Raw genomic sequence first — 9,011 nt, 5'->3', positions numbered from 1 at the left:
AGGAAGTGCTTCTTCTTCTACGCAAGCAACCGCCAAAGGTAAGCACCCGCCCCCATAGAACAGGAAGCGCTTCTTCTTCTACTGTAAGCAACCACCCGCCCGCGTAGAAGAAGAAGAAGCGCGCGGATATTACGTTTCATTTCCTTTGTGTGTTTACATCTGTAAAGACCACAAAATGGCTCCTACTAAGCGACAGGGATCCGGTTCATGAAAAGACGCAATCTCTCCATCCGCACACGGACTACTATTTCACAGCAACTGCCTAAAGACTTTCAAGAAAAGCTGGCTACTTTCCGTGCATATTGTAAAAACAAGATAGCTGAAAAAAAGATCCGGCCAGAGAACATTATCAACATGGACGAGGTTCCACTGACTTTTGATATTCCTGTGAACCGCACTGTGGATACAAAGGGAGCACGTACGGTGAATATTCGCACCACAGGGAATGAGAAGTCATCCTTCACTGTGGTTCTAACTTGCCATGCTAATGGCCAGAAACTTCCACCCATGGTGATATTCAAAAGGAAGACCTTGCCAAAAGAGACCTTTCCAGCCGGCGTCATCATAAAAGCTAACTCGAAGGGATGGATGGATGAAGAAAAGATGAGCGAGTGGTTAAGGTAAGTTTACGCGAAGAGGCCGGGTGGCTTTTTTCACGCAGCTCCGTCCATGTTGATATACGACTCCATGCGCGCCCACATCACGCTGGTTTTTAATATATTATTAAAGTTTGACTGACCTATCTGACTGTTTTTTTGACATTCCTTTAGCGCAGTTAGATGCGGCTTACAACACGGGGCGGCTTATAGGTGGACAAAGTTTTGAAATATGCCGTTCATTGAAGGCGCGGCTTATAACCCAGGGCGCCTTATGGTGCGGAAAATACGGTATTTGCAAAAAAAAAGAAGTTTCTCAGTTTGAACATTAAAGATCTTGTCTTTGCAGTCTATTCAACTGAATATAAGTTGAAAAGGATTTACAAATCATTGCATTCTGTTTTTTATTTACCATTTACACAACGTGACAACTTCACTGGTTTTGGGGTTGTGTACACTGTACAGGACGTCCATTTTATCCCACTTTCACTCGCGACCCCGAAGGCAGCAGTGTGTCACGTGACCAGCTGGCACAGCTGAGGGACGGCGAGAGAGGCTAGCGCCGTTAGCTCCGCTAGCTTTGTCTGGCCACAGTATAATCCCGGAAGACGCAAACGTCGCTTTGCACCTTCTAGAAGGCAGCCAGCGAGGCCGAACGCGAACACAAAAACGATGGCGGCGTCGCAGCGGACGTGTTTGTATGTAGTGTCGCCTGGTTCGAGCGGTGTTCGGCGCGCTGTCAATGTCATAGTGTGCAGTTAGTGGGCAGCGAGTCCGCCGCAACACAAGCAAGGCCCGGGCGACCAAAGAGAGGCTGCTGGGTAAGTGGATTTATTCTTTTTTTACTACGCGTTTCGCTCTTTTATTTGTTGGCGAACGTTCAATATTAGACTGCCTTTGTGTTTTTAAGACGGGTTTATAATGTGCTGGAATAGCGTTAGGCTTTGTCACAATTACACTGACGTTCGTTGTTTTTGTCAAGCTTTGGCTATCACCCAACATCGACCCCTTTAAACTCTACATTTGGAAAGCATGACTCTCTTTTTATTATTATTTTATATATTAATATATAATAATTATATATATGTATATTATTTTATTAATATTTATATTTTATTTTAATATTTTTATTTGTATTTTTTACTACAATAACGTCATCACCCAACATCGACCCCTTTAAACTCTACATTTGGAAAGCATGACTCTCTTTTTATTATTATTTTATGTATTAATAAATAATAATAATTATATATAATATGTATATTATTTTAATATTTATATTTTATTTTTATTTTTTACTACAATAACGTCATCACCCAACATCGACCCCTTTAAACTCTACATTTGGAAAGCATGACTCTCTTTTTATTATTATTTTATATATTAATAAATAATAATAATTATATATGTATATATATATATATATATATATATGTATATTATTTTAATAATTTTTATATTTTATTTTTATTTGTATTTTTTACTACAATAACATCATCACCCAACATCGACCCCTTTAAACTCTACATTTGGAAAGCATGACTCTCTTTTTATTATTTTATATATTAATAAATAATAATAATTATATATAATATGTATATTATTTTAATATTCATATTTTTTACTACAATAACGTCATCACCCAACATCGACCCCTTTAAACTCTACATTTGGAAAGCATGACTCTCTTTTTATTATTATTGTATATATTAATAAATAATAATAATTATATATAATATGTATATTATTTTAATATTTATATTTTATTTTTATTTGTATTTTTTACTACAATAACGTCATCACCCAACATCGACCCCTTTAAACTCTACATTTGGAGAGCACGACTCTCTTTTTATTATTATTTTATATATTAATATGTAATAATAATTAAATCTAATATGTATATTATTTTAATAATATTTATATTTTATTTTATTATTTTTATTTTTTGCTACAATAACGTCATCACCCAACATCGACCCCTTTAAACTCTACATTTGGAGAGCACGACTCTCTTTTTATTATTATTTTATATATTAATGTATAATAATAATTAAATCTAATATGTATATTATTTTAATATTTATATTTTATTTTATTATTTTTATTTTATTTGTATTTTTTATTGTACGTTATCACCCAACATCGACCCCTTTAAGCTCTACATTTGGAAAGCATGACTCTCTTTTTATTATTATTTTAATTATTTTATTTTAATTTTTTACTACTATAACGTCTAATAAACATGTATATTTTAAGTCGAATGAATTGTGCTTGTATTGGTCCATTAATGTCATGATTTATTGTTAGGTTTTGAATAGGGATGTCCGATAATGGCTTTTTGCCGATATTGACCAAACCCTTAATTACCGATACCGATATCAACCAATACCAATATATACAGTCGTGGAATTAACACATTATTATGCCTAATTTGGACAACCAGGTATGGTGAAGATAAGGTCCTTTAAAAAAAATAATAATAATAAGATAAATAAATTAAAAACATTTTCTTGAATAAAAAAGAAAGTAAAACAATATAAAAATAGTTACATAGAAACTAGTAATTAATGAAATTGAGTAAAATTAACTGTTAAAGGTTAGTACTATTAGTGGACCAGCAGCACGCACAATCATGTGTGCTTACGGACTGTATCCCTTGCAGACTGTATTGATATATAATGTAGGAACCAGAATATTAATAACAGAAATAAACAACCCTTTTGTGTGAATGAGTGTAAATGGGGGAGGGAGGTTTTTTGGGTTGGTGTACTAATTGTAAGTGTATCTTGTGTTTTTTTTGTTGATTTAATAAAAATTAAAAAAAACGATACTGATAGTAAAAAAAAAACCGATACCGTTAATTTCCGATATTACATTCTAAAGCACTTATCGGCTGATAATATCGGCAGGCCGATATTATCGGACATCTCTAGTTTTGAATATGTGCATGTTTTCCATGTTAATTGAATTAACAGCACCGTTTTGGTAAACATAATAAATGCTGTATTTCTAAGATTGAAGTACAAAGCCTAAGCTGCGTGCTGCATGTTTACGCCATAACAGGCACTATATTGCCAAAAGTATTTGGCCACCCATCCAAATGATGAGAATCAGGTGTCCTAATCACTTGGCCCGGTGTATAAAATCAAGCACTTAGGCATGGAGACTGTTTCTAGAAACATTTTGTGAAAGAATGGGCCGCTCTCAGTGATTTCCAGCGTGGAACTGTCATAGGATGCCACCTGTGCACCAAATCCAGTCGGGAAATTTCCTCGCTCCTAAATATTCCAAAGTCAACTGTTGGCTTTATTATGAAAAAAGTGAAGAGTTTGGGAACAACAGCAACTCAGCCACCAAGTGGTAGGCCACGTAAACTGACAGAGAGGGGTCGGCGGATGCTGAAGCGCATAGTGCAAAGACTTACTGCACAGTCAGTTGCTACAGAGCTCCAAACTTCATGTGACCTCCCAATTAGCCCACGTACAGTACGCAGAGAGCTTAATGGAATGGGTTTCCACGGCCGAGCAGCTGCATCCAAGCCTTACGTCACCGAGTCCAATGCAAAGCGTGGGATGCAGTGGTGTAAAGCACGTCGCCACTGGACTCGAGAGCAGTGGAGACGCCTTCTCTGGACTGATGAATCACGCTTTTCCATCTGGCAATCTGATGGACCAGTCTGGGTTTGGAGGTTGCCAGGAGAACGCTACATTTCGGACTGCATTGTGCCGAGTGTGAAATTTGGTGCAGGAGGAATTATGGTGTGGGATTGTTTTTCAGGAGTTGGGCATGGCCCCTTGGTTCAAGTGAAAGGGACTTTGAATGCTCCAGGATACTAAAACATTTTGGACAATTCCATGCTCCCAACCTTGTGGGAACAGTTTGGAGCGGGCCCCTTCCTCTTCCAACATGACTGTGCACCAGTGCACAAAGCAAGGTCCATAAAGACATGGATGACAGAGTCTGGTGTGGATGAACTTGACTGGCCTGCACAGAGTCCTGACTTGAACCCGACAGAACACCTTTGGGATGAATTAGAACGGAGACTGAGAGCCAGGCCTTCTCCACCAACATCAGTGTGTGACCTCACCAATGCGCTTAAGGAAGAATGGTGGAAAATTCCTATAAACACACTCTGCAACCTTTTGGACAGCCTTCCCAGAAGAGTTGAGGCTGTGTAATAGCTGCAAAAGGTGGACCCACATCATATTGAACCCTATGGGTTAGGAATGGGATGGCACTTCAAGTTCATATGTGAGTCAAGGCAGGTGGCCAAATACTTTTGGCAATATAGTCTAATCAAGTCTTTTGTTACAGTGCGTGTTATTATTGGTTATTTTGAAATATTTAAAATGTAGATCGGTTAATATTGCTTCACCAAATGCCTCGATTCAAAGATGTGGTATGTATTTGTTTCAGTCAAGGTTAACAAAATGGTCTTAGAGGGGAATTGCACTTTTTAATAATTTTTCAATCATTCACAATACATATGTGAGACAATAACACGTCTTTCTTTTTTATGCCTTTAAAATAGTAAACAAACGCACGCAAAAAGAGTCTGTCAAATTCCGCATGGATTTTCATTGAGTGTGAAATGGCCGGGGAACGGCACCTGCACGCCGGCGGACTCTTTCCGCTTTTGTCCATTTCCGACACGCCGTTGACCAGTGGCGGGCCGTGCGTTTCCCACCTAGGCCTTCAGTGATGTCCAACTTGAAAGATCACCTCTCAAAATACCATCATTGATGTCACCACATGACCATTGCTGGAGAAATAACATACAGAAACACCTCAACAGTGTACAAAACGGGCTATTTTATGGTGCATTAAAACGCATCAGCAATTAAAACATACTGTCAAAATTAAAATTGAAAAAATCATCTTAAAAATGGGAAACTAAAATATTTCAACTCACAATTAGTAGGCATTGCGTGGACATCGGGGGCGGTACCACTGGATTGGCAGACCGGGGTGGTGGTTCCTCTCTTTAAGAAGGGGAACCGGAGGGTGTGTTCTAACTATCGTGGGATCACACTCCTCAGCCTTCCCGGTAAGGTCTATTCAGGTGTACTGGAGAGGAGGCTACGCCGGATAGTCGAACCTCGGATTCAGGAGGAACAGTGTGGTTTTCGTCCTGGTCGTGGAACTGTGGACCAGCTCTATACTCTCGGCAGGGTCCTTGAGGGTGCATGGGAGTTTGCCCAACCAGTCTACATGTGTTTTGTGGACTTGGAGAAGGCATTCGCCGTGTCCCTCGGGAAGTCCTGTGGGGAGTGCTCAGAGAGTATGGGGTATCGGACTGTCTGATTGTGGCAGTCCGCTCCCTGTATGATCAGTGTCAGAGCTTGGTCCGCATTGCCGGTAGTAAGTCGGACACGTTTCCAGTGAGGGTTGGACTCCGCCAAGGCTGCCCTTTGTCACCGATTCTGTTCATAACTTTTATGGACAGAATTTCTAGGCGCAGTCAAGGCGTTGAGGGGATCTGGTTTGGTGGCTGCAGGATTAGGTCTCTGCTTTTTGCAGATGATGTGGTCCTGATGGCTTCATCTGGCCAGGATCTTCAGCTCTCACTGGATCGGTTCGCAGCCGAGTGTGAAGCGACTGGGATGAGAATCAGCACCTCCAAGTCCGAGTCCATGGTTCTCGCCCGGAAAAGGGTGGAGTGCCATCTCCGGGTTGGGGAGGAGATCTTGCCCCAAGTGGAGGAGTTCAAGTACCTTGGAGTCTTGTTCACGAGTGAGGGAAGAGTGGATCGTGAGATCGACAGGCGGATCGGTGCGGCGTCTTCAGTAATGCGGACGCTGTATCGATCCGTTGTGGTGAAGAAGGAGCTGAGCCGGAAGGCAAAGCTCTCAATTTACCGGTCGATCTACGTTCCCATCCTCACCTATGGTCATGAGCTTTGGGTTATGACCGAAAGGACAAGATCACGGGTACAAGCGGCCGAAATGAGTTTCCTCCGTCGGGTGGCGGGGCTCTCCCTTAGAGATAGGGTGAGAAGCTCTGTCATCCGGGAGGAGCTCAAAGTAAATCCGCTGCTCCTCCACATGGAGAGGAGCCAGATGAGGTGGTTCGGGCATCTGGTCAGGATGCCACCCGAACGCCTCCCTCGGGAGGTGTTTAGGGCACGTCCGACCGGTAGGAGGCCACGGGGAAGACCCAGGACACGTTGGGAAGACTATGTCTCCCGGCTGGCCTGGAAACGCCTCGGGGTCCCACAGGAAGAGCTGGACGAAGTGGCTGGGGAGAGGGAAGTCTGGGCTTCCCTGCTTAGGCTGCTGCCCCCGCGACCCGACCTCGGATAAGCGGAAGAAGATGGATGGATGGATGGACAATTAGTAGGACCTATTCAGCGCCGTATAAGCCAGTGGTAACCCTCGTCGTCGGCTTATTCAAGTGGAAATGGCGAGCATTTTATCGCCAGAACAGCTGAGCTAGCTTCTGGGGTTGGCCGACATCGTCTCACAAGATGTAGTTTCTCTTTAAATATCCTTCTTGAAAATGGCCTTGTAAATATATATCTGCCACCTAATCAAAGTTTTTTTCTCCTTCTCTGGTATCCGGGTCTGGCTACGGCGCAACACTTCCTGCTTACTGCTAAATTGGAAACTTGTGATTTGATACTCACTTTGAATGTCAAGTGAGTATCCAATCTATCAGGAAGATCACAGAGAGTGTGTTTTAATGGTAGCCTATCTAAACGTAAGTACAATTACTGCGGCGTGCCTTAAAGGGGAACATTATCACCAGACCTATGTAAGCGTCAATATATACCTTGATGTTGCAGAAAAAAGACCATATATTTTTTTAACCGATTTCCGAACTCTAAATGGGTGAATTTTGGCGAATTAAACGCCTTTCTATTATTCGCTCTCGGAGCGATGACGTCACATCGGGAAGCAATCCGCCATTTTCTCAAACACCGAGTCAAATCAGCTGTTATTTTCCTTTTTTTCGACTGTTTTCCGTACCTTGGAGACATCATGCCTCGTCGGTGTGTTGTCGGAGGGTGTAACAACACGAACAGGGACGAATTCAAGTTGCACCAGTGGCCCAAAGATGCGAAAGTGGCAAGAAATTGGACGTTTGTTCCGCACACTTTACCGACAAAAGCTATGCTACGACAGAGATGGCAAGAATGTGTGGATATCCTGCGACACTCAAAGCAGATGCATTTCCAACGATAAAGTCAAAGAAATCTGCCGCCAGACCCCCATTGAATCTGCCGGAGTGTGTGAGCAATTCAGGGACAAAGGACCTCGGTAGCACGGCAAGCAATGGCGGCAGTTTGTTCCCGCAGACAAGCGAGCTAAACCCCCTGGATGTCTTGGCTCACACCGTCCCTTATGCCACCGAAGATGATCAAGAGAAGAATATCGACCCTAGCTTCCCTGGCCTGCTGACATCAACTCCAAAACTGGACAGATCAGCTTTCAGGAAAAGAGAGCGGATGAGGGTATGTCTACAGAATATATTAATTGATGAAAATTGGGCTGTCTGCACTCTCAAAGTGCATGTTGTTGCCAAATGTATTTCATATTAGGGATGTCCCGATCCAGGTTTTTGCACTTCCGATCCGATACCGATATTGTTTTTGCATTTCCGATCCGATACTGGCCTATCCGTGCATGTATTAAAGTTTAAAGTTATTTAGCCTACTTAGTTGTCAGAATCATGTTGAAAAGGGTTTAGGTACTCTTGATAACAACTAGCCAGCTGAATTAGGGGAGTTTGAATAATACACAATGGTTGGTAACAAGAATCTGACCTGTTTATTCAAGGATAAACACAAAATAGACAAAATTATACATGACAAACAGAAATGGCATCATTGAACTAGGGCTGGGCGATATGGCCTTTTTTTAATATTGCGATATTTTAAGGCCATATTGCGATACACAATATATATCTCGATATTTGGCCTTAGCCTTGAATGAACACTTGATGCATATAATCACAGCAGTATGATGATTCTATGTGTTTTGATTGATTGATTGAGACTTTTATTAGTAGGTTGCACAGAGAAGTACATATTCCGTACAATTGACCACTAAATGGTAACACCCCAATAAGTTTTTCAACTTGTTTAAGTCGGGGTCCACTTAAATTGATTCATAATACAGATGTATACTATCAGATATATACTACCATCATAATACAGTCATCACACAAGATAAGCACATTGAATTATTTACATTATTTATAATCCAGGGTGTGGAGGGGAGCGCCGGATGTAAGTGTCAAAAAGACAGCCAAAAGAGTTTGATATGAGAATAAATGTAAAGTTAAAATATAGGGTAGAAATGCACCCATTTGCAGGAAATGTAGTCTTGATTTTCAAAATGTTCTTTCAAGGCTTGCATGTCTACATTAAAACATTCTTCTTCATACTGCATTAATATATGCTACTTTTAA

The 9,011-nt window shown here is 41.2% G+C and overlaps 1 protein-coding gene across 1 annotated transcript in view; it reads left to right on the top strand.

The window, feature by feature from the left end:
* The first annotated feature begins 1,118 nt into the window (after positions 1–1,118).
* The window catches only part of LOC133589073 (E3 ubiquitin-protein ligase MARCHF2-like), a 31,234-nt gene continuing 23,341 nt past the window's right edge, over positions 1,119–9,011 (top strand). Inside the window, exon 1 of the mRNA XM_061941774.2 lies at positions 1,119–1,417. The gene's annotated coding sequence lies outside the window, so the exon portion shown is untranslated. The remainder of the gene's footprint in view (positions 1,418–9,011) is intronic.

The sequence above is a fragment of the Nerophis lumbriciformis genome, linkage group LG03 (genome assembly GCF_033978685.3).
Source record: "Nerophis lumbriciformis linkage group LG03, RoL_Nlum_v2.1, whole genome shotgun sequence".
Classification (NCBI taxonomy): Eukaryota; Metazoa; Chordata; class Actinopteri; order Syngnathiformes; family Syngnathidae; genus Nerophis; species Nerophis lumbriciformis.
The sequence above is the reverse complement of the archived record's forward strand: the minus strand, read 5'-3'. Positions and strand labels throughout refer to the sequence as shown.